Below are 26084 nucleotides of genomic sequence, written 5' to 3' on the forward strand. Positions count from 1 at the left end.
TAAGGAGTCTGGGCTGGTGGCTATAAACATGTTATGCACTCATTGGGGGTGGGAGCAGGGAATTCTGAATAATAGACAAGAAGCAGGGTACAAAGAGCAAACAGGCGTTTCCTGTTGCAGATGCCAAGTTCTACAAAATATGTATATATAAACTACTACAGGTACCAAATACATTTCCTGAATAAGGGACTGAGGAAATCTTACAGGAGCCTAATTATCTTCTTCTGTTTAAAGTTGCATTAATTAATAATTGAGCAGTTAGCTTTAAACACTGATTCTCAAACTTTAGGGCACCCAAGCATCAGTTGGAGGCCTTGTTAAAGAATACAGATTCTTGCCCATCCCCCACACCCCCTTCCACCATCAGTGAGTCCAAATCAGGAGACCGGACTTGGTGATGTTTCTGCTTTTGAATCATGGCCCACACTTTGGGAAACAATGGTGTTGAGACCCAGAACACATGTCTGGTTCTCTTGTGACACAGCCAGGCTTCTGTGTCCCACTATCTCATGACACAGTACTACTACAAATCACCAAGGAAAAAGCAAAGCACTGGTCACAACTGGGGTAATAGAGAAAAGGGGACCCATGGCAGGAGGGTAGGAGAGGATAAGAATGAAGAGTCCAACACAGGGCAACACTCACAGTAAAACAAAAGGACACAGCCGATTAAAACAGAAACCCCGAACACCCGAAACACTAACACCCACATTCACTCATTTATTATTTATCAGTGCTGGTTTAACCAATAGGCAAAATGATCTTGAATTTAGGAAAAACACACACACAAATAATCAAAGTCATTAACACAGAATAAACAAGTCTTACCAAAACAATAATGAAAGAAATTTAATTTAAAAATCGGTTCTGGGGGCGCCTGGGTGGCTCAGTCATTAAGCGTCTGCCTTCAGCTCAGGTCATGATCCCGGGGTCTTGGGATCGAGCCCCACATCAGGCTCCCTGCTCAGTGGGGAGCCTGCTTCTCCCTCTCCCACTCCCCCAGCTTGTGTTCCCTCTGTGTGTGTGTATCAAATAAATAAATAAAATCTTTAAAAAAAAATAAAATAAAAATCAGTTCTATGACTTCTCATACTCGGGAGTTTACTTCGAAATTCATAGAGGAGAATACACATTAACTTTTCAATACTTAGGGCCTCCTTTTCTTCTCCATATGTTTATAGTATCTGCCTGGGCACAAAAAGACTTTCAGTGGTGGTAATCTCCTTATGTTTCGAGTCCCTAAAATACTGCATGTACAAAGAGCTGCTGAGTGTCAGAGATAAATAATACCAAGGCCCCTACCAATTTAGTAAGGGACAGACAGATGTAAACGGATCATGATATTACAGTATTGTAAGCACAATAATAAAAATGTGACAAGGGTCAGGAAAGAAGGATAAACTTGCTAGGAAGTGGAGGCCCCGACACAATTTACTGGAGGAGGTCAACCGTGAGGCAAGTCTCACCCGGTGGACACAGGGGAAGCACAGAGCAGAAGGAGCTGCAAGTACAGGGACAAGGCAGCACCGTGCGCTGCTGGGCACTCATCAGAATGAGAAGTGCAAGCAGGGGACGAGGGGGGAGAGGACGCGGGGGAGGCACTCATGCAAATTCACACACCTCAAAGATGCCTGACCCTTAGAAGCCAACGAAGGGAGACAGAACAGACAAACTACCGCAACCCCGCTCTACCCTAAAGACCTGACAGCCTTATGATGACATTGGCATCAACCAAATCTACGTCTTTGGTTTGGTTTTTTACTTTTCTTATCCTTTATTTTTTTTTTTTAAGTTCAGCTCCAATTTCTATTCTTTCACAACTGCAGGTTTAAAGATCCACAAAAAGTAGCACTGGAAGAAGTCTGTAATCACGTAGCCTAAACTCACACCAAGCAAGTACGTGTTGTGGGTCACAGGCAGCAAGGCCCACTTCCCCCCACGGCTTCCCCGAGGTGCAGCACACGATGGCTGGCTTCCCAGTCAAGTTCCGCGGGCCCTGGAGTCCGCATCCCAAACCTAAGCCAAATCCTGTCGGCCACAGGACTTTATAATTAGAAGGGGGTCTCAGAAGCAGCCCACACCAGCCTTCTTCCCCAAGTGGGAGTCACTGCCGGTCTACCTGCCTCAGCTTGTAGCCCCGAGTGCCAGGGCCTTATCACCTTGAGAAAATCTCTCCGTGCTCCACTTGCCCCTCTGACTCAACCTTCCCAAAACACTATTTTCCTTCTGCAGCTCCCTCTCTGCCTACACAGTAGTAAGCAATCCTTTAAGGTACTAATGTCTTTTCTTTAGGGAGTTCTAGGAGAGGGCACTTAGATCTGCCCTGACTCAAAAAAGGAGAGAAAAGCCTAAAAGTAAGACGTGATCCCAATTTTGGAAACACATTTAACCCGTCTTAGTTACGGTGGAGCTTCCAACCTCCAGGGCTTAAACGTAGAGCTCTGCATCCTGGGGCTCAGAAGCTCAGAGCCTGCATCCACAGACACACATGGGCAGCTTGGGACTATCAGTTGCTAGCAGAAAGATTAAGCTCACTACATTTCCTCTGTAAAAAAAAAAAAAAAAAAAAAAAGTCTGGGGCACCTGGGTGGCTCAGTCGGTTGAGCATCCGACTCTTCATTTCAGCTCAGGTCATGATCTCAGGGTCGTGAGACTGAGCCCCACATCGGGCATCGCGCTCCGCATGGAGCCTGCTTAAGATTCTCTCTCCCTCTCCCCCTCCCCACCCACCCTGCTCTCTCTCTCAAAAAGGAAAAAAAACATATATATATTCATATATATATCATATTTATTTTACACTAAGTCTCTGTAAGCTACTTTGATGAATAATGAAGATATTAAAGGAACGGATGACTGCTAGATTAGAGACAATCTGCTAGCGTTTAAGAATTCATTAACAACCCCCTGTAGAAGAACATAAGGATAAAAATGAAAATGCCAATATAATTCAGAGAAGGAGACAGACAAACTCTGGCACTTCTGGCTCTGTGATCGTGGACAAGCTACTTAACTGCCAAGCTTTATTTTCATCTGTAAAATGGGTAAAAATAAGAATAAAAGATGTGTGTAAAATGTTTAACACAGTAGTAAGGAGTAAGGAAACACTCGGTAAGTCCCTGTCCCTACCGCCCGATATGAATGACCGGATTAGCTGTGCGCACTGACCTCACATCATATGCAACTCCCACGACCCATGGACCACAGCCATCACTGTGCTGATCCCCAATTCTAAAGGGAGGGTATCCAGGAGGGACATGTAGAGCCCAGCAGATGAGGTGCTCTACTAAACACGCCCTTTATTGTTGGTGAGCTCCCAGAAGCCCTCCAGGCTCCCCCACCACTCCGACTGGTGCCGCCCGCCAGTGTTCGGTGGCTTGCCCATGCAGCCCTACCAGCACTCCTGCCCCACAGCCTCCACCCTGGCCTGCACACACCGCTGGCGTGCACCGTGCGAGGTCCAGTCCTTACACTGTGCTTCATGATAATGCCCTCCACCCCTGCTGATTCTGATAGCAGGATTACTACTGGTAATCCAACCCAAGCAGTCAGCAATAAGTCACTTTTTTCCTTTCATTTTCTTCTCTTTCATTTCTGTGCTCGCCTGTTCTCCTGACCTTGTTTCTCCCAGTCTGCACATTGTGGATGTCTTCCGCCACACCACCCCCACTCCTGCCAGAGCACCTGGCGCAGTGCTGCGAGAGCAATAAATACTAACATACTTGGTATCAACATCAGAGACAGAAATTGATCAGCAGCTTTCCTGCCCCATTTGAAAGCAAAGGATCTGCAGCTCTAGCTTTAAGAACAAAAACCAACCTATCAAAGCCAAAATAACTCAAGTCAGTCTAGTCCCAGAAGGTTCACCTAGTAGCTCATCAAAGATAGTATGGATCCTGCCAAGTGTTAAGAAATCCAGCCTGGGGCGCCTGGGTGGCTCAGTTGGTTGAGCGACTGCCTTCGGCTCAGGTCATGATCCTGGAGTCCCGGGATCGAGTCCCACATCGGGCTCCCTGCTCGGCAGGGAGTCTGCTTCTCCCTCTGACCCTCCTCCCTCTCATGCTCTCTGTCTCTCATTCTCTCTCTCTCAAATAAATAAATAAAATCTTTAAAAAAAAAAAAAAAAGAAAGAAAGAAATCCAGCCTGGATCAATTTGCTTAATCGGCCAGAAAAGTAATAGGGACCAGAGTGGGGGAATTCGGCATCCTCTAACTGGAAAACCTCAAAGCAGAAAGGAGGGTGAAGAGCTGCTCAACACGACACCTAGGCTCTCACATGATGGTTGGTACCTCTGGGAAGAACACACGCACATGTTATTATCAATTCTCTTTTGCTGTTTAACACAGGTTTGTGGTTTCCTGCAAAAAAATAAAAAATAAAAATGGCGTCTGCCGCTTTGCAGAGATCTATACAGAGAAGAAAACTCCAAATGGCTATTCCAGGTGAGAAGTTTGGGGCCAGCTGTATCCTGTATCCCAAGGAAACGGAACTGTAAGCTGCCAGGAGGTCCAGGCACAGGAGAGCAAGACCATCAGTTCAGCAAGTGCTGACATTCTTATCCCTATGGTAATAAGAATAAACTTTGACTTTAGAAAAATTCATGCACAGCTGGGCTTTATGTAAATTAACTTCAGTGGGGGTTAAAATAGATATCCGGTAAAGAGACTGCCAAATTCAAGCCTTTCTACTTCCTTCATCCTTCCCAACCTCTATCATCCAAAAAGCAAGCAACCCAATGGGCTAAAGTGATGATAAACCATTTGGAAAGACTAAAAATATAGGCAAGTGGGCTCTCACACACATGCAGACCTGACCGAGCTGGACGACCTAACGTGGATGAAGGCCAGGCCCTGCAGTGGCTACTCTGTTAGGGATTATTTCAGTGACATACAGCCCTTCTTGGACATATTACATGACAAAAGCGCTACCACATTATTCCCACAAGTGGCAAGCGTAAGAGGTACTAGAAGCAGATGCCAGAAATGTCCATGTTAGCTTTTAAGTTGCTAAAATGGTTCTCTTATCTCAAGGATAAATATTGCCTTCAATGTTGTAGTTCTTCAATACTGAGTCTTTAACATCTTGAGAAAAATGACATTGTATAACACAAGAGGAGTGACTTTTTTTTTTTTAAACCATCTCAAAATTAGAGGGAAAGTTTTGAACAACAAAGACTTCAAATAAAAGAAATACATATATTTCATAATTAAGTGAAAATACTACAGAGTCAAAGAGACTCCAACAGTCTCAGCAATCCTCCATTTAGGTTTTTTTTTTAATAAATATTTTATTAACTTAAGTGAAAAATTTTATTTCTAAAGGAAAATTTCTAGTCATAAAACATTCCTGGCCTGAGTCATCCCCTGAGTAGTCATTCTTGTTTTTATAACACACAATGAGTAGAGAGTATTTTCAAAAATCACTGATAGGAGGGGTGCCTGGTGGCTTAGTCGGTTGAGCGTCCAACTCTCGAGGTCAGGTCAGGTCATGATCTCAGGGTCGTGGGATGGAGCCCTGCATCGGGCTCCCCAAGCTCCACACTCAGCAGAGTCTACTTGTCCCTCTCCCTCTGCACCTCCCCTCACTGGCATGCATGCTCGCCATCTCTCTAAAATAAATAAATAAATGAATAAAATATTTTTTAAAAAATAAAATAAAAATAGGGCACCTGGGTGGCTCAGTTGGTTAAGCAACTGCCTTCAGCTCAGGTCATCCTGGAGTCCTGGGATCCAGTCCCACATCGGGCTCCCTGCTCAGCAGGGAGTCTGCTTCTCCCTCTGACCCTCCCCCCTCTTGTGCTCTCTCATTCTCTCGCTTGCTTAAATAAATAAATAAATAGAATCAAAGTAAAAATCACTAATAGGCTGGCTTAATGGGTAGAACATGTGACTCTTGATCTCAGGGTAGTGAGTTCAACCCCCACGTTGGGCGTAGAGCATACTTTAAAAAAATTAATAAAGATCACTGATGAATTTATTTTAGGTGAAATAAAGTAGGATCAGCCAACTAAAAGCACGTGAAAATCATCCCGACTTCCAGCAATCTAGATGCCATATAGAACTATAACATGCTACAGAACCTGTGATAACTTGATTAGCAGTTTTAGCAAAGAACTTTGCTATCTAAAGACAAAAATTTATCAGTGTCCTGAAATAAGGGAACTATTTCTCAACCACTAGATGGGAATGGCATCCCTCAGCAATCTCTCCTCCTTGTAACATGTAGGGTGAAACTGAGTCTGTCCTCAGGAGCGCAGATGAGGAAGTACTACGCATCTTGAAAATGTAACTTACATAACAGTTGTGGCTAATTCTGTTTGAGTATCAATAAAGATTGTTTACTTTCAATTCAGACCTTCTGCTTCACAAAACAAACAGAGCAAGTGTTTGACAATCCTAAAATAAAGAATTGGCAAGATTAGATCTCAACTGAGTTAAATTATCAACTACTAGGTTAAAAAAAAGTCCTGCAAATTCTAACTTGATCAATTCACTGAAAATGGCTTAAAAGCACAATTTAAAAAGGCAGCTTTTCATCAAACTACTAAAAGGTTATTGCCAGGCTAAATATGGATGATATTATACTTGTTCTGGATTTAGAAATAACAAATTTAAGAGAAACTTTAGAGATTATTCTTTGAATTTCAAATTTTGTGAACTCCTCTTACTAGGAAACTCTTAGAGGGCCACATATGTTAACAACTTATTATACAATGCAGAAATGGAAAATTAATTTCCCCACCTGAACTAATTTCAAAAATAAGGTTGCCGTAAAAACTACAGACCAGTTGCCTTAAAACATTTGATTTCTAGCTGTGTGTGAGGAGATGAATGGCACATGACAGATACACATACTGATAAATTGTTTTTCTCTAGTAAACAGAGCATGTTACTGTGCACACAAGACTTCAAATATTTCATAGCTGAGAAATATATACAAAAATCTAGGTAGAGAAAGGCATCTACTACGCAGTGCTCTTTCCTTTACAATTACAATACTTCAAAATTTAAAAAAATATATATAGGTGTTTCATAAAATTAATGTTATCATAGAATGACCCAAGTGCTAATAATCTGGCCATAATGAACACTTCACTTGGCTATTTTTCCTAAAAATCTGTACAATGAAAAAGGAATTTAGGGGAAAAAGACTAAAATTTCCAGGCATACAGTCCTAAAAGTAGAACTGCTTTTGGTAAGTAGGAGTGAGGGTAAGAATGAGGAGCAGGTACTGGTACCTGTGTTTCCAAAGAGCCCAGGCTACTGCGAAAGTGACTTAATGTGCAAGGGGATGAAGAAGAGGAGATGTAAAACATGCAAACAAAAGGTATTTGAAAAGCAACAAAGGGACATAATTCAATTCAGCAACTATTTGAGTGTGTACTCTAGACACAGACTGTGGACTGAACGACAAACTATAAATAGTTCAAATAAACTCTCTGGGGGGCCCTGAGATCCTGGCCGAGTCTCCACGTAAATCAGACAGGCCCCACACAGAAGGCACCCCCGACAGCAAGCAGCTGCCTCATGCCAGACTGGTCATGGTCAGCGGGCAGCCAGAATGCAGACTGCTCTGGAGGACCCACTTACGGTGGCTCCAGAGACCTAGGTGGACAAATCGAAGAACCAACGCCCACACATCCCATGCCACCTGCCAAATGGGTGCGTGGCTGTGGCCCTGGTAAGAAGGCCAGGAGGCAGGAGGCCGCTGAAGTCCAGAGTTAATAACCATTTGCCTCTGAAAGCCGCTGTAAATCAAATAAACGCGGGCAGCACTTGAGTGTGGTGGTGACAGAAGATATTCTACAACCTTGGTCCTCCACGGACACAACGCCAGCAAACAGGAACACGTGACCTGGAACAACCAACAAGCCAAGACAGTAATGCAAGATGCGGAACCACCAGGAAACAAAATCCTTGCTCCTTACTTGGCAGCCACAGCAGAATCCTTAAGAAGGAGACTACTCAAATAACCACTAGCTTGGAAGCTTCAAGTTAAAACTTCAGTGCTACCGATGCTCCTTCTAAGTGATCTGAATAAGATGAAAAAGCTACTTAGGACTATCAAACCTGGGCTCAGTCACCGTTGTCGTTGTGGCTGGCTCTCCATCAGCAGGAAGCAGCAACAGTGAAAACCACAAGCCAGCAGTCTCAGCCTCTACCCCACAAGGTAGAAACTCAGAGGTCAATTTTTTTTTTTCAGTTTTAAAAGTATATTCTTGATTCCTCTTTCTTTCCCTCTGTTCCTCTCCCCAAATGCTGGTAAAACCAAACTAAAGATCACATTCTAAAATAATCCCCAGAAGCATTTAAATAGAACAAAACTGTCCTGGTACCTACCATAGGCTGAAGCTTAGCAAAGATGAAGGCTGCAGACAGCCTGCTGGCTCCACCCCACATGCTTCTCACCCCATGCTCCTCCCGCCCCAGCCGGACACATGACATTTCTATGGAGACCTGGTCATTTTCTAGCTCATACGTTTGTACAGAAATAGGAACGCCATAAATGTTCAGAGAACAGAGTAAAAGGATTATCAAGTAGCTCCAATTATACCAACTGATCTCATCCTCTTGTTACAAGCTGAGTCCTGGCATCTGAAATCCATTTCTGAAACTCAACCAAGGGCATTTAAAAAAAAATATTCCTCCTTACCTCATTCTCTCAAGCATACACTACAAGTATACTGGATGATAAACATATGTACTCACTGTTTTTCAGAATTCATGCTCATCCAAAACCACACAACATATTTGTTCATTATTTGTTCATCCATAAAGTAACATTATTTGTTCATCCATAAAGTAAGCACCTTAATTCTACAATCTTGACATCTTACAGTTTATCAACCATGAAGACGTAACTACCACCATCATCTTCAATGGCACTTTTAAGAGTTTACTTATTCTGTTCAGGCATCTTGCTAATCTTCACATTAGTCCATTTTACAAATGAAGAGATCCATGGTTAAAGTTAACTAACCTGTAGATCTGCACAGCTAGTAAATGGTGGGAGCCAGAATTTGAACCCAGATCTGACTCCAACAGACTCTTAACTTCTAGACTACTGCACTGCTGCCTCTTGTAATTTGTAGCGAGCCTTATAACCTCCATTTCTGATTTTGTGAATGGAAGGGGTTGGACTGGGTAATCATGAAAGCTCCTCCCATCTCAAACACAGTCATAATTCCACATACAGAAACACTGGTTGCCTTAGGTATATAAACAAACGACGCAAGGTGATTTTGTGAGCTGGGGACTGAACACAGTGATGAAGGAAAGGATGAGAAGTTCTTCTCACTGGTCGAGGAGGGAGCATTTCACTAACTGAAAGACTGAAGGAGAGGAAGAAGGTAAAGACCTATCTTGGTAAAGCTTCTCTGTAGACTAATTCATCTGTTTCATCTCCCCCAAAATTTACTCCTGTAGACTACTTTACAGATGTGCCCTCTTCTGTTTCTCCAAATTAACAGGCAATGACCTGTAGAAAAAGCTGTGCAGTTACCCAACAAGTACAGCCACTCAAAAGACCAACATGTTCCTACTCACATCCAAATGGAAATGTTTACAAGCCTGAGAATCAGCTGGGAATGAACTCCCTACTCTCCCCTCTACACAAACACAGGCTAACATCCGCCAGCTGAAATCTGCTGCTCAAAAAATTGAGTTGCTCTTACATAAGCAACAGGAACTTCTTAGAATGTTTTTCCCCTAAATTCTACAAAAATCTGATGAAAATAATCAAGCTTCAGACCCAATGCCCAAGTTTAAAAGAGAGTGAACAGGGCATCTCTCACATTCAAGGCATCTCTCACATTCAAAACTGCAGTGAAAGTGAACGGTAATGTTTCCGTCAGTACTAGATTAAATTTCACAAACCGCAAGCACTAATAAAGGAATATACCATCTTACTGCTTCATGGCACATACTGAAAAATACATTGGCTTTTCACACAGGTAATTAGCATTCTTGAAGCCTGCTATTAAGCTGAACAGAAAATTAAAAAACAAAGCAGTTACAAAGCAAGTTGGACAGACCAAAGAGACATGTCCACGACCTCCCATTATAGACCCTGATGCTATCCCAGGTCAGAGCAAAGAACAAATGAAGAATGCAGCCACCCACAGAATACCTCCCCACCCAGTACCAGAGGGGGAAAAAAAAATACCACAGAGCTGGGAATCTAAAAACTCAGTTATGGAATCTCCAAGGAGACACTCCTGCTTGGTTGATATTCAGATATGGGCTAATAGCCTCGGGCCTCCAGTTCTAACAAATACAACCATAAACCCCACTAAGGGTCAGCATTAGCTGCACTTACCAATCCCAAGGCAAGCTCTGCCTTTCAAGGGCTCTCATCAGAACAGAACTGGAAGCAAGGAAAACATTTTTTAAATCTTACCAATCAAATCAACCTATTCCTTTCACTTTCAAAAATCTGAACTCTTAAGTTAGGTTTCCAGTTCCTCAATAGAAGAAATACACTATGGGAAGTTAAGTAGAAACGACAAAGGTTTGGAGAATATGGTCATCATATGCTCTGTAAATCCTATACTGCCTTCCTGAATGCGGGGGGGGGGGGGGCGGTACAGGACGGGGGACCAAATGGATTCAGAAACACAGAGGGGGAAAAGAAGGAAAATATGGACATCAAATCCAGTAGAATGGATAAGTAACAATGTGAAGACTAAAACAGAGCTCCACTATTTAAAAAGTCAACAAAAGTAAAGACAACTACCCCATATTAAACTATTGCTCTTACAGATAAACAATTATAACTGAGTAAAATATAAAAAGCTACCCTTTGAAGGCACTGGAAGGAGACGGAAGCAGACAGCTGAAAGAAGGACAAAATACTGGGTAAGAATCATTTTTACACTGCTTTTCAACTAAGGCCCAGATCACAGGATACAGTAGACAGAAAGCTGCAGTCTTAAAATCTCTATCTAAATCCTTGGTAGACCCCTGAATTGTACATATACTGGGGAGAGTCCAAGACTTCCAGCAAAAAGCAAATCCATTAGGCTGAAAGAACTGAGCAGGGATCAAACTAAAGTGGGAGTTTGGGGCCAATCCAATTAGCTGCCTGCCAGAACAAAAGTTAGTATTTTTAAAAGATAAAAACCATGGTGGTCTCTAAAACACATCATCCACAATGTATGGCATGTAATAAAAAATTACTAGATATGTGGAATCAGTTTTAACATCTTACTGGATCCCTTGATAAGTGAATTAGATAAAATCTTCAGCACATATGTGTGCAAAAGAGTAATCAATTTACCTTTGAGAAGCCACAGACAATACCTACAAATCATATATGTGATAAGAAACTTACTTCCAGGGGCGCCTGGGTGGCTCAGTTGTTAAGCATCTGCCTTCGGCTCAGGTCATGGTCCTGGGGTCCTGGGATTGAGCCCCGCATCGGGCTCCCTGCTCAGCAGGAAGCCTGCTTCTCCCCTCTCCCACTCCCCCTGCTTGTGTTCCCTCTCTCGCTATGTCTCTATCTGTTAAATAAATAAATAAAATCTTTAAAAAAAAGAAACGTATGTCCAGATTTTACAAGAAACTTTTCCAACTCAATAATAAGAGGACAGCCCAACTAAAAACAGATACTGTATCTGTATAGACATTTCCCTGAAGAAGATATATGAACGGCTCATAGGCACATGAAAAGATGCTCAACAGCATTAGTCATTAAGGAACAAATTAAAAATACAATGAGATGCACATCTACCAGAATCACCCTACATCTATTAAAGAACTTGAATTCTTAGTTAAGTTTTACCACAAAGAAAACTGCAAGCCCAGACAGCATCAAGGTAACATGTTCCAAACATTTAAGGAAAAAATGGTAACAATATCAAGAAGTGGGGGACGGGGGTAAGGGGATGTCCCATCTTTTTTTATGCAGCCAACATTAGCCTGGTACTAAATCTAGACAAAGATATTAAAAGAAAAGCAGAAGCCCTCATGAACACAGACACAAAAGTCCTTAACAAAATGTTATCATTTCAAACCCAGAAACAAAAAAAGAGGACAATACACAATCAGCACATGGGGTTTATCCTAGGAATACAATGTTGGTTTAATTTTTGCAAATTAATGGACTTTACCACCATCAACAAAATAAGAAAAACTCTACAAGTATCTCATTAAGATGCAGGAAAAAAACATCTGACAAAACTCAACCCTGATCCTTTATGAACAGAAAGGATACTTCCTCAACCTGATAAAGGGAGTTTACAAAAAACCTACAGCTGAAATTATACAGAGAGATGAAAGTATGAATGTTTACCCGTCAGACAGGCAACAAGAATATCAGTTCTCACCAGGAATCTACAAAAGAACTACTAGAAATAAGTGATTTTTAGCAAAATGGCAGGCTACAAGGTCAATAAACAAGAATCCATTATATTTCTAAATATTAAAACAAACAACTGGAAGTTGAAATTTTAAGCATTTATAACAGCACCAAAAACATGAAATATTTAAGAATAAATTTAACAAAATATATGTAAGGATAAATTTAACAAAATATTACAACTGTAAACATGCTTTAAAAAAAAAACTGCATGGTCATGATCCTGGAGTCCCGGGATCGAGTCCCACATTGGGCTTCCTGCTGAGCAGGGAGTCTGCTTCTCCCTCTGACCCTCCTCCCTCTCATGCTCTCTGTCTCTCATTCTCTCTCTCTCAGATAAATAAATAAAATCTTTAAAAAAAAAATAAAAATAAAAATAAAAAATAAAAATAAATAAAAATTAAAAAAAACTGCATAAGACATTTAAAAATAGGGAGATACGTCCAGTTAATGGATTAGCTCGATATAGTTACATGCCAACTCTCTCCAAATTGAGCTACAAATTTAATGCATTTTCAATAAAAACTGCAGTACACTTTCTTATGAAAATCAAGAAGCTGATTTGATAATGCACACAGAAGTGCAAATGACCTAAAATAGCCAAATGAATTTTGAAGAACAAAGTTGGAGGACTTACACTACCTGACTTTACAACTATAAAGCTATAAAGCTATAGCACTCAAGACCCCGTAGTATTGGTGTAAGAACAGATAGAGGACACAAAAAAAGCACAAACTAAAAAGAAAAAAGTGGATACACTGGACTTCAACAAAATAAGGAACTTCCTGCTCTTTAAGACACTATCACAATGAAAAGGGGAAACTGGAAATTATTTGCAAAACATATTTGATAAAGGACATGTATTCTGAATGTATGAAGAACTCTTAAAACTCAATAATATGACAAGTATCTCCAAAAAATGGTCAAAAAACATTTACTAGACCTTTCACCAAAGAAGACAGATGCACAATATTAGTAGTCTTTAAGGAAATAAAAATTAAAACCTCCATGAGATAAGCACTATATACCCCCCCAGCATGACTTAAATTTACAAGATTGACAATACCAATATTTGATAAGTAAAGAGTGACTGGAACCCTCTCATATATTGCTGGTGGGAAGGGAAAAATATATTTTTGAAAAACAGTTTGATCGTTTCTTTTTTTTTTTTTTTTAAGATTTTATTTATTCATTTGAGACACAGAGATAGAGAGAGAGAGAGAGCATGAGCAGTGGGAGAGGCAGAGGGAGAGGGAGAAGCAGACTCCCCGCCGAGCCAGGAGCCCGATACGGGACTCGATCCCAGGACACTGGGATCATGACCTGAGCTGAAGGCAGACGCTTAACCATCTGAGCCACCCAGGCACCCCCAGTTTGATCGTTTCTTAATCCTACTCTTGGGTATTTATTTACTCAAGAGAAAAGAAAATACATGTCTATATAAAGAGTTACATGCAAATATTTCTAGAAGCTTTACTCGTAAATAGCTAAAAGCTAGAAACCATTCAAATGCCTGTCCAACGAGTAAACAGTTTGTGGTATATCCATACAATGGAATACTTTTCAGCAAAAAAAAAAAAAAAGGAACTACTGATACATGTAACTATATTGATAGACTTCAAAAGCATGATGGAAATGCAGATATAAAAAACTTATGTTGGGGGCGCCTGGGTGGCTCAGTCGTTAAGCGTCTGCCTTCGGCTCAGGTCATGATCCCAGGGTCCTGGGATCAAGCCCCGCATCGGGCTCCCTGCTCTGTGGGAAGCCTGTTTCTCCCTCTCCCAGTCCCTCTGCTTGTGTTCCCTCTTTCGCTGTGTCTCTGTCAAATAAATAAAATCTTAAAAAAAAAAAAAAAAAAAACTTATGTTGTGTGATCTCACTTTTACCAAATTCTAGCAAAGTAAAACTTCAGTGTCACAAAATAGATCGATCAGTGCTTTGCCTGGGCTGTGGAGTGGGGGTAAGGGGACTGACTGCAAGAGGCAAGAAAGAAACTTTCTGGAGTGACAGAAAAGTTCTATCCCTTGTTTGTGGTGGTGGTTATATGACTGTATGCAGCTGACAGAACTAATTAATTGACCTGTACATTTTAAGTGGATGAATTTTACTATATGTAAATTGTACTCTAATAAAGCAAATTTCAAAACAATTTTTTTCACTTTTTCTAACAACTCAATAGTCGTTTATAAAGTTGTGATGCTCTACATCATTGTGTTGAACATCAATTATCTCGGTGCCATGGCTGGGCCAGGATAACAAAGTCTCAGCTTCTTCCACAATGTGTGTGGTAACAGGCCGGCAACAAGAGGCCAGCGAGAAGACAGGAAGCATGGAAAGTGCATAAAACCAGATAACTAAGCTACTGCCATACTTTTGCTAAATAGCACTGAAAAGTACATAGATAACAGGGATAAGAAAGTGTACATTTACAATGACACGTAACTAACAGCAGCTACATGATGCTGCGGCTCACAGGAAAGAATAAAATTGAACATTCGTGGAAGGTGTATCTCTGTCCTCACATCTTCACAGAGACATAAAATCACTGAAATCTCTTCACCGTCATTGCTTAAAGCTCCGGTCTTTTGTCTAACTGCAACCCAAGCCTAACTGGGTACACACTGGATACTCAGAACAAAAGAAAAATGATTAGGGCATATTAGAGTTATAGAACCAAAGGCAGGGACGGACAAGAGAAGCTATTCTGAAAAGGGAAAGGCCATTAAAAAAACAAAAAAACAAAAAAACAGGAATCTGTAAGCTAGATAAGAATTTCAAAAAATCTGTACAAGCCACTTCATCTCTCTAGGCCTCAAGTTATTCCTCTATAATCCCCATACTAATACTTTAGGATTCTCTGTTCGGAGTCCAAAGTGCCCTGGCCAAAGTCTATAAGCATACTTATTAGAACAGACCGGCCATGTTATTTAATACATGCTGTTTAGGGGTGCCTGGCTGGCTCAGTCAGAAGAGCATCTGACTCTGATCTCAGGGCTGTGAGTTCAAGCCCCACGTTGGGTATAGGGATTACAATAAATAAACAAGCAAACAAACAAACTTAAAAAAAAAAAACACATGCCGTTTAATAGTCATGGTGTCCTTGGGTTGGAGGAAAAAGAGGTTAGTAGTTAAGTCCACATCTTAACAATAGTGGGTTCACCAGAAATGACCTGCAAGTGATAATGCAGAATTGCATCATATCAATCACTGAAATAATGGCAGCCATGTCATTCCCATTTCCAGGCAGCTATTCTAGAAACAAGCTTAGGGATAAATACTAAACTTTACACCTAACACAGTACTTGTCTATACTGGACTATCTGTTACAATTTAGAGCAACCTGGAAAAGAGATACCTTGACTACCGTAACACCCAATAGTAATGCACACTGTATACAGCAACTACAGACAGAACTTTAGATCTACCTATTCTAGAAGGCATGAATAAATGCAATTTCTTATGATCAGAGGCACTTTTGGGCCACACAGGACACATACAAAGGTCTACAGTCTATCATGGTAAATCCTCTTAAATGTTTGTGCATCTAACAAGGGCCAGCAACTACACTCTTGGGACACAGCAATTCATCAACGGGTAGTCATAGCCCTGCAAGAGCTCTCAATCTGTTAGAGAGAGATGGTATGTAAGCACCTAATTACAAGGTATTGACAATAATGCTACAGGTATTTACCAAGTTTAAAGTGTGGAATATGGGCACACTGACCTAAAAACACTAGTAAAGACTAAACTCTTCCCCAAATATTAATGTAATACAGAATTCTACAAATCCAGTTCATGTCCTAAGCCCTTTATATTAGCTCTGCTTTGCTTAGGTCTCTTCATAAGATAAAGAACAAAACATTTCAAAGTGCAACTCATCAGAGAACCCCAATCTTCTTTAAAATATCAGAGCTGTGTTGGGACACCTGGGTGGCTCAGTTGGTTAAGCGTCCGACTCTTGATTTCGGCTCAGACCATGATCTCAGGGCCGTGGGATTGAGCCCCGCATCTGGCTCAGTGCTCGGCGCAGAGTCTGCTTGTCCCTCTCCCTCTGTTCCTCCCCACACTGGCTCACGCACTCACACTCTCCCTCATAAATAAAGAATCCTCAAAAAAAAAAAAAAAAAAAAATCAGAGCTGTGTTGTTAAAATGCTAGTGTGACTATTCTTCCTAGCTAAAAATCACAATCAGTTTTACCAGAAGGTTAATTTTATTTCACAATCCTTTTCCAAAGATTACCTCTCATCTGCTCCTGGAAATTAAAATAGTCCAAACTTATAGGACAATTACTAAATCCACAAAAACTGTCATAATACAGTGTTATTTTCAAATGTCAATATACTTCTAGAAGGGCTGGGATTTTCACCAGTTTTGAAGGGGCATCAGCCACAGAGTATGTTCAGGCTAACTTAAACATGTAATCCAAACTACGAGCCCAACTAGACAAACCAGAAAGCAAAGACAAGATTCCCAAGTTCACTTCCTTGCAGCCTAAGTAGGTTTCCATGAAGATCTCAAAACTTCCTTTACCCTGAAAAATGCAGGAAAGCTTTTCCACATGGTCTCATAATATTCACTCAGCTGAGATTGAGCTCAAGAATGACCCACCTGCACAATATTTTGAGAGCAAATAATAAACAGACTCTCAATCTGGGTACAAAGCAAGCTAGTCTGGGCTGTTCCTACACCATTGAAGCCAGAAATTATAAGGTTTTTGTTGTTGTTCTTCTTTTATATTATTCTGAAACAAAAATACAGGAAAAAAGCAACAGGTAAATTTTAGTCCCTGAAGTATAGCAATCAGGCCTCAATCCCGCCTTAGTCAACACTGAAGGCAGTAACTCAAGTAAAGACAGAGAAAGCATCCTGACCAAACCTGCTCAATGTACTAATGGATAAAAGGCTGAATCACAGAACCCAAATCCAAAAAGATTATGGGCTGGAACATCGGGCCCTGAAACTGTTCACCTGTTCGTTTACTCATTCACGCATTCACCAGTTTAGTATGCAGGTGCTGCCATGCCAGGCACAGCATTAGGTGTCCGCCTGCTGATGGAAAAATAAAAACACAGTCCTTGCTCTCGAAGTATATGCATTCCAGGGGAGACACATATGAAAACAAGTAAGTGGAAGGACTTACCTGGTTATCCAGGTAGGAGAAGACACGAGGGAGTGTGGGGAAGAAAGAGGTCAGGAAAGACAGAAGAGGTGCCTCCTAGCTAAATCTTAGAAGCTGAATACAACAGGGATGAGAGGAGTTGTTCCAGAGTTAAAACTGTGTACACACTCATACAGAGGCACAAAGAGTCCGCTGTTTCAGGGTCTAATAACTGGTAGTTCAACAGGGCTAGAGCACAGATTGTGTGGGGATGATACTAAAAAGAAACTCAGGGAGTAAGCAAGTTCAGGGATAAAAAGCACAATCACTCAAACATCTATTAAGCACCTACTATGCACCAAGTACAGAAAATATGCAAGGTATGCATTTAGAATCAATTACATCACATAAAGGTCGGAAAGAGGTGGTAGAGCAGAAGAATCACTAGTAAAATACACTAAAGGGTTGGTTGACACAAAACGGAAATCAATAGTCGACAGCATAAAATGGCTGCCCAAACCACTAGTATGCATTAATAAATGTATAATTAACACAGTTGTATACGTGTGTGTGTGTGTGTGTGTGTGTGTAGTTCAGTACAGTAATAGATATTTTCTGTCCAAGCAAAGAAGCTGGCAGGTGATTCCAAACCACTATTTATTCAACAGTCCAGGAATATAATGGTCCATTCTGGGAACCCCACCAAGATAGACACAGACAAAAAAGGTTGGGAACAAAATAAAGGAGGGGTGGTAAGAGAAATGAAAACCATGTTGTGGTGGTTGTTTTTTTTAAAGTCAACTCTATGCTCAATGTGGGGCTTGAACTCATGACCCCAAGATCAAGTGTCACCCACTTGAGCCAGCCACATGCCCCATGAAAACTATGTTTTAAAAAGTAACAACTGATGAAACTAGAAAGGTTTACCCGGGAGAAAAGGTCCAAGGATCTTTAAAGGATCTTTAAGTTTTTCTTAATGCCAAGATTCTACAGCTTGCCAACTGAGTATAAATTTTAAAAACTTTTTATGGTGTTTCAAAAGTTCATTCAAGTCATCACTGTCACCAATAAAATGTACTGTGTGTCTCTTATGAGTAAGGTGCATTGCTACAAAATAAGACGAGGAAGATGGATAGGAGGCAGAAAGTACTAAAGTGCAAATATTTTGCTTTTAAATACCTCTGGTCTACTACAGTACAGACGACAGATCTATACACAGATACAGAACGAGGTTAAAAATAAATGCCTAGAGATCAATAAATACCGTTCAGTTTAAGAAAACGATGGATGAATAAGAAGCTACCAGTTTTAAACTCCCTCTGTGAAACTAATTCCTTAAAACAGAATTACACAAAGATGTATAAAATGGGAAATGACCTAGAGTAATTAGCTATGATGAAACCCAAAGGAAATCAAAGGAATACATATTCATGTGGAAAGCTTATTATTAGATACAGATTCTTTTAAGCTTCAAAAACTCCTGAGAAATAGGTATTATCCCTATTCTACAGGAAAATGAACATCAGGGTTCAAAGACTTGTCTAAAGACACCGGGCTCAGAAGTGGCAGACTTTGGAATCAGCAGGACTCCAAAGCTCTTTGTTAATCCAAGACTATACCACCTCCCAAAACCTGTAACTAGATTTCTAACACCTACAAAGGACACACAGGCAAGGGAGACATGTGAATATTTATAAACAGGGGAGTCACTGGTCTGATAAAACCTAACAGGCAGAGGCACCGACTTTAACCCTCTGGTTGCTGGGTCACAGGGGCTGTGTTAGAAGGGAAAGGACTGTCCTAGGGCAAGTCCAAGGGCAGCCAGAGCAAACGGGAACAGGGGCTTGGGGCAGGATGTCAAACTCTGAACAATCAGGATGGCCTTGCCAGTGCATACTAGCTGGGTGTGCAAGCATGCATTTCTAGAAAGGTTAAGGTCAGAACCACAGGAATTTGGCTTCCACATTTCAACCAAGGCTTAACAACAACTCATTACCAAGTGACTCCCAGCTCTGCCACCAGCATCATCATCTAGTAGAGAAAAGACCCAACAAAAGCCTCCCCAGAGGTAGCGCTCTGGCAAAGCTGACTCTGATACCAAGAGAACTCACTGCCTTTGATGTTTCAGTCCAGCTGAAATGTACCAGTCTCCTTTCTGCCCTCTCTCAGAAACAAGAAGAGGGTAGCAGGAAAGGAAAGAAGAAAGAGGGAAAAGCAGGGAACACAAAAAGACCCAGTGTTCACTGCAGACCTCCAAAGGAAACCAGCCCTGGCACAGTTCAAAAAACCCACCATATTCTACCATTTTGCACAATTTAGTCTTGGCTGCAACTTAATCTACTGATGGCCTAACAGGGTGGATTTGTAAGACCCAGAAAGGAACACGCCAGTATGGATTGAAATCAGTCAGGCTTTTAAGACCAGACATTTGCCGGGGGGTGGGGGTGGGTAGAGCAATCAAGCCACGGTTCTTCCTAGGCTCTACGCCCCCCATCCTTTTTTACCGCCTTCTTCTTATAAACAATGTCAAACACTAATAAGTTTTACTTAGTTCTCTCACTGCATTTGGGAAATGTGTATCCTTGTTCCTTCAAGTAATTTTTTCTATCCCATTCTCCCTCTTCTCTTTCCGGAACTTCAATTACATTCAGAGTATAGACATTTCTTAAAGTGTCCCCCAGGTCTCTGACGTTCTGTACATTTTTGTTTCAATCTCTTCTCTCTGTTCTTCTGATTAGATCATTCTTATTGATCTAAAAGTTCAGTGATTCTTTACTGTTATCTCTGTTCTGTTAAACTTACCTGAAATAAAAATTTTCCAGAATATTTTTTTTTTGCAGTTTCTGTTTCTGCACTGATTTTGTAACGTTTCATTACAAGTAAGTCTTCCTGTACATAACTGAGAATAGTAATAATAGCTGCTTTTAAATCTTTACCCACTAAATCCAACATCTGAGTCATCTTTGAATCAATCTCCGTTGATTATATTTCTCTTGAGAATGGGTCATGTTTTCCCGTTTCTTCCTATTTTTTTTAAGATTTGTTTATTTATTTACTTGAGAGAGAGAGCACACGCAGGTGCAGAGGGAAAGGAAGAAGGGACAGAGTCTTAAGCAGACTCCATGCTGAGTGTGAACCCCCACACGAGGCTCGATCTCACGACCTTGAGGGCCATGACATGAGCTGAAACCAAGAGTCGGACACTTAGCCAACTGCACTACCCAGGTACCTGCTTCTGCATATTTTGAGGAATTTTAGATTGTACCCTGGATATTGTGGCAACACTGGATTGTTCTATCCTCCAAAAAACCTTGATTTTGTTTGTTTGTTTGTTTTAGCAGGCAGTTAGCTGAACTAAGATGTCCAACTTCTGCCTCTTAGATGGCAGGTCCAATCTGCATTCAGTTGAAGCCTTAGCTTGGCTGCCCCATTCATGTAGAGATCACCCAAATATTCAATGATTATTCCTGGAAGGTGAGAATATGGCTAATTTTTATTTTTCTACTTCATATTCTAAAATGTCCTTAATGAGCTGTGTTCTACATATTTCCGAATTCCCATCATAAACATATTCAAAAAAAAAAACAGAATAAAGGAGATACTTTCAAAGAATACTTAGAAGTTAGTTGTTGTTGTTTTTTTCACCGCAGCTTAAGGCAGATGCTTCATCCCCTGATGGGACCTGCTTCTATTCAGCCAACATTCAAACTCTTTTCATGATACTCTGGCTTAGGAACGTCAAAAAAGAAATTCACTACACTTTACCAATGCAGTCACAGCTCAGCATCACCCTCCAATAAGGGTTGGAGCTCTCTATGTGAAGACAGATTCAATAAATGGAAGAACCTAAAATAAAGGCAAATCTGTTTGTTTGTCACCAGGCAACAGATGTCTACAAAGGAAAAGGACTAAGGAAGCAGGTGTGCCCACAGGCAGTGACTTACAGACCACTGCGAGGAGCCAGGCGCTACAACCAGACAGCACAGAGCTGACGCACACAATCTCTACCTACTTCTACCACAGCTCCAATGCTGCACACTGATGAGCAGATTCAACCTCGGGCTTCCCAAAAGAACAGTAGATCCTCTCTTCAAAAAAAAATAAATAAAAAACCTTCAATGGGTCCCCTAACCCTTATTTTTAAAAAAGCCTCGCAAAGCCAAGAATAGGTTTCCTTCAATTTCATATCCTCCAAAGCACCTGACATGGTCCCACACCACAGCAGGCCCTCAACAGTGGTGAGAACAAGCATTCACTTTCGAGGTCAACTGGACTGAGGTCAGAACTTTGGTATGCCTCTTACTTTCTTATTTTAGAGGAGTTACTTCTAAGGACTGACAAAAAATGCAGATATAGAAGAGACTCCTTCCATGAGGTCTGGAGCAATTCACTTAACCTCTCTGAGCTTCAGGTCCCTGGTCAGTAAAAAAGGGATCATACCTTTCTCACAACACTGCTGGGAGGATTAAGCAAGAAAACGTAAGTAGAATGCTTAGCTACACTCAGGCCTGGCGCACCAGGGATAATAAATTATCGCCATTACTGTGACAGTAGCAAACAAACTTGGAAATACCTCCCCGGAACCCAGAACCTCATGGAACTTCTGGGGAAGGTTCATGAGCTCAACGAGAGCTCGGAGCGAATAGTTCTGCATGAGCTGACTAGACCCAGGGCGGGTTTGAGAGCTGCTAATTGAGCAATCAGAAAATGGAACGTGAGGGCAGCGAGTCTCCTATAGACTCTGAGGTAGTACAGTCCTTAGTATCTGGATTCTGGTTAAGGAGGAGTGGTCAGGAATTGGTTTCATCTCTAACACCTTATGAATAGTCATCTCCAACTCAAAGCAGAAAGGCCTGTTTAACTAAAATGTTCAGTGTATATATCCGTGTGACTAAACAATTAAACAGTTCTGATTTTGCTTACAACAAGAAGGACGATCTTACAACAGTTTAGAATATAAAAGCAGAAAGTGTATGCTTCTTTGCTCTCCAAATGACCTGAAGCTTGGAAAAATGCCATGCACTACAAAAAGGGCTTTTCTGGTTTTCTAGGTTTGAGGCAAGACAAATAAGGAAGATCTAAGACCTACTGCTCAGGATGGTGGTATACAAAAAGAAGTACATAAAAGAGTCCCTTATCTGTTTTATTTCCCCCTTTTCTCCAAGGAGAATGAACTTCAGACTACATGATGTAGAATGAATAACAGCAAAGCAAAAATTAACAGCCCAAGACCTGGAAAACTCTGTCAGAGTTTCCAACTTAAAGGAGTTTGTCCCAGGCCAGAAAGAGATTTACTTCCTGAGTCCCAAAAAATTATGCAGGCATACAAGAGACAGAAGAATATAAAGGGACAACAGCAATTTGCAGTAAGAGAGTAGATTCCATCAACTGTGATCTATTGAGTTTTATGTCAACATCAGCCACAAATCGTTAAAAGGATGCTTTCTGAGCCTTCCAAAAGGAAATAATCTAAAAACCCAGCATACATCCATGTATAAAACATTCCAAGACAGAGCTCTTTCTTTCTTTTTTGTTTTTAAGTAACTTTTTCACTCCAAGGGATTGAGAATATGTCGATTTCAACAGAACACCTGTCTAAATCTCCCATGATATTGTTGTGAAGGAAGTAAAGAAACGTGGTTTAAGGGGCACCTGGGTGGCTCAGTCGTTAAGCGTCTGCCTTTGGGGCTCCCTGCTCTGCGGGGAAGCCTGCTTCTCCCTCTCTCACTCCCCCTGCTTGTGTTCCCTCTCTCGCTGAGTCTCTCTCTGATAAATAATAAAATCTCAAAAAAAAGAAACATGGTTTAAGAGGAGGTGGTAGCCTCAGATTCAAGCACGTATGACTAAAATTCTCCCTCCCCCAGCACATGCCACTGTCTGTGCTTCTAGGGTAATGCATGTTGTTTGTTTTTCTAGGAATTTGGGGAAGCACTGTGGAAGGGGTGGAAATATGCCCCATTCCCCACTGCTGCCATCCTCAATCCTATCACAGTTTCAACAAGAAAGCAAAATGAGGAACTGATGGGTATCGCTAAGAAACAAGGTCTCTATTACAGGCATCTACAACTCCTCCCCACTCTACACACTCATTCCAAATCTGATGAACACTTTTACCAAGATCTTGAAAAATCCAACAATAAAATGATCAAATATACAGACTATCTGAGGTTCATTAGGAATACTAATATACTGAAAGTAAGACTGAGGATCCAGGGGCACCTGGCTAGCTCAGTCAGTGGAGCATGACTCTAGATCTCAGAGTCATAAGTTTGGGAGGGAGGGAGGGAGGGAGGGAGGGAGGGAGGAAGATTGAGGATCCAAAAACCCTGAAAGGCTAAGAAAAATGTACCAAGGATGTACATGAGGTGACCCAGGTGCCAAGATGAAATTATATATGGATATAAATGAATCCTACAGGTCTCTGTCAACATCCAAATGGATACAAGAAACCTATCTTATCAGCATATGCAGAAAGAGACCTGTGACTTTTGGTAGCCAATAATCACTCCTCTGTCAGTAAGATGAATTAGGGTTCTCAGGTCAAAGAAGGGGATAGTCTGGCTCAATATCTTGAGAGCTGTTAGGAGACAAAAGAAGAAAAGGGAAATGAACTTTAGAGAGCTCAGATGAGTTATTCAAGATAAAACGGTTATTAAATATGAGAACAGGGTGATAGCTCAGGGGGGTATGTAGGGTTTCCCTTTGAGGTGAGGAAAATATTCTAAAATTGACTGTGGGTCATCACTGCACAACTCTGAATATCCTAAAAGCCACTAAATTGTACACTTTAAACAGATAAATTATTTGGTATATAAATTATATCTCAATAAAGCCTTTAAAAAAATCATCAAACCCAGGTCCATATCCTTTCCATCTTATTGAAGAATTCTTATTTTTTAAACAAATCTATTATTTAAAAAAGCAAATCGGAGGTTCTGTCCTTTTATGACTACACATTTACTTTTTTGGCCTAACCCACTCCCCATTCCTTCCTTAAAGTTCAGAAAGCAGGATAAAGAACATTAAGTCCTGTCAAGTAGCACACCAAAACCAATGAAGTCACGGAAACTATGGCTCAAGTCTTCCCACATGTTGTTTGATTTGGCACTGACTTTGCTCCAAAACAAAAAGAAAATCTCGTTTACCTGACTTCCATTTGCAAGGGTACGACCAACTTCCACAGTCTACAACAGCATTATCCGACCCACAGATTAAGCAGAAGGCCCACTGTCTGAGGTCATCAGTCTACATTAGCCCCCCCAACTCCCCTTCTCTGTGTTCATTACAGAATTATGGTTATTTCTATCCAGGCCACACAATTTTGTACTTTATACACATCAGAATGCCTCTTCTGTGACCTCTAAGTACCTAAAGCTCTCACATTCACTCAACATACAATCACAGAGCTCGTGTTACATGCTAGGAGCCATACAGGGTACTGCGGAGACAATGCGGAGTCCTCTGAGGGTTTAGCCTGCACTCTCAGAGGGCTTACAGTCTAGTGAAGGACAAAATCAAGTCAGCACACTAATAAACAGAAAACCATAACAACATTACAATGAGGTGGTATCATGAAAACAAATAGCAGGGAGACTTTACCTGTTTGGGGAAGTCAAGGAAAAGCTTCCCCCAAGGAAGCAACTATTTGAGCTGAGAGCTGAGAAATAATAGTCAAAGAGAAGAATCCTTGAGGTACAAAGACCCTAACAAAGTAGGTGAATAGGAAGGATTAAAAGAAAACAAATGCAAAGAGAACAGGAGGGAATACTGCTGGAAATGAAGGTGGAAAAGAGTAGGAGCCAGACCACTGAGAGCCTCCTAGACCCCATCAACTCTTCTGGTCTTTATTTTACAAGTAAGGGTCACGATTAGAAAAGGATCCCTTGTTTATATACTGGACAACAGAGCGAAAGGCGGCAGGCGGTGCTGGATACAGGGATGCCAGGCAGAAGGCTGTGGCAAGAACTCACGTAAGGGGGCAGAACTCGGGCTCAGGTGAGCGACGAAGAAAGAAAGAAGGGGCTAGGCAACAGGTAACAGGATGTTAAACTCAACAAAGTTTGTGGACAAATGTAATGAATATGGGGGTAAGACAAAGGGGCTATCAAGGACGATTTCTAGATTTCTGCCCTGCATGTGGAGACTGGCAGTGGTGCGGTTTACTGAGAATGTCAAGGAGAGGATGGGGAATTCGTGTATGCCTGTCTCCCCCCACCAGCCTGTCTTCCCCCTCCCCAGCTCGAGGAGAGCCACTCAGTGGATTTTGAAATACTAACAAACCAATGAGTGCACACCCTGCGAGGAACCCTATCTAAATGATTTCCTTATGGGGGTCCATTTTCTGAAAAATTCTAGCTAAGCAACAGAAGAGTTTTCATGAAAACAACTCTAAAACTTAGCTAAAGGCAAGTGACGACCACACATTCCAGTTCAGAAGGCACATTTCACAGAAGCACAGGACAAAATACTAAGCACAGTACCCCCAAAACACCACAGGGCTGTCAAGTGTCACATGCTGGATTTCTGCCTCCAGCACTACACCTCTCTCCCCAAACTATCTTCTCTCCCGCACTAAATAATCAAGTTGATGGCATTCTCTCATAAAACTGTTAAAACACCAATCATTTTAC

The 26084-nt window shown here is 41.3% G+C and overlaps 1 protein-coding gene across 17 annotated transcripts in view; it reads right to left on the reverse strand.

Moving 5' to 3' along the window:
• The window catches only part of AKAP13 (A-kinase anchoring protein 13), a 321124-nt gene that overhangs the window by 244229 nt on the left and 50811 nt on the right, over positions 1 to 26084 (reverse strand). The window contains exon 2 of one of the 17 annotated variants that reach the window (XM_064569916.1): positions 23934 to 24031. The exons of the other annotated variants lie outside the window; for them this stretch is intronic. The gene's annotated coding sequence lies outside the window, so the exon portion shown is untranslated. The remainder of the gene's footprint in view (positions 1 to 23933; positions 24032 to 26084) is intronic. 17 annotated transcript variants of the gene reach the window in all.

This window comes from Mirounga angustirostris, unplaced genomic scaffold, assembly GCF_029215605.1.
Source record: "Mirounga angustirostris isolate CCGP_5_RB_7025 unplaced genomic scaffold, mMirAng1.0.hap1 SCAF_9, whole genome shotgun sequence".
Lineage (NCBI taxonomy): Eukaryota > Metazoa > Chordata > Mammalia > Carnivora > Phocidae > Mirounga > Mirounga angustirostris.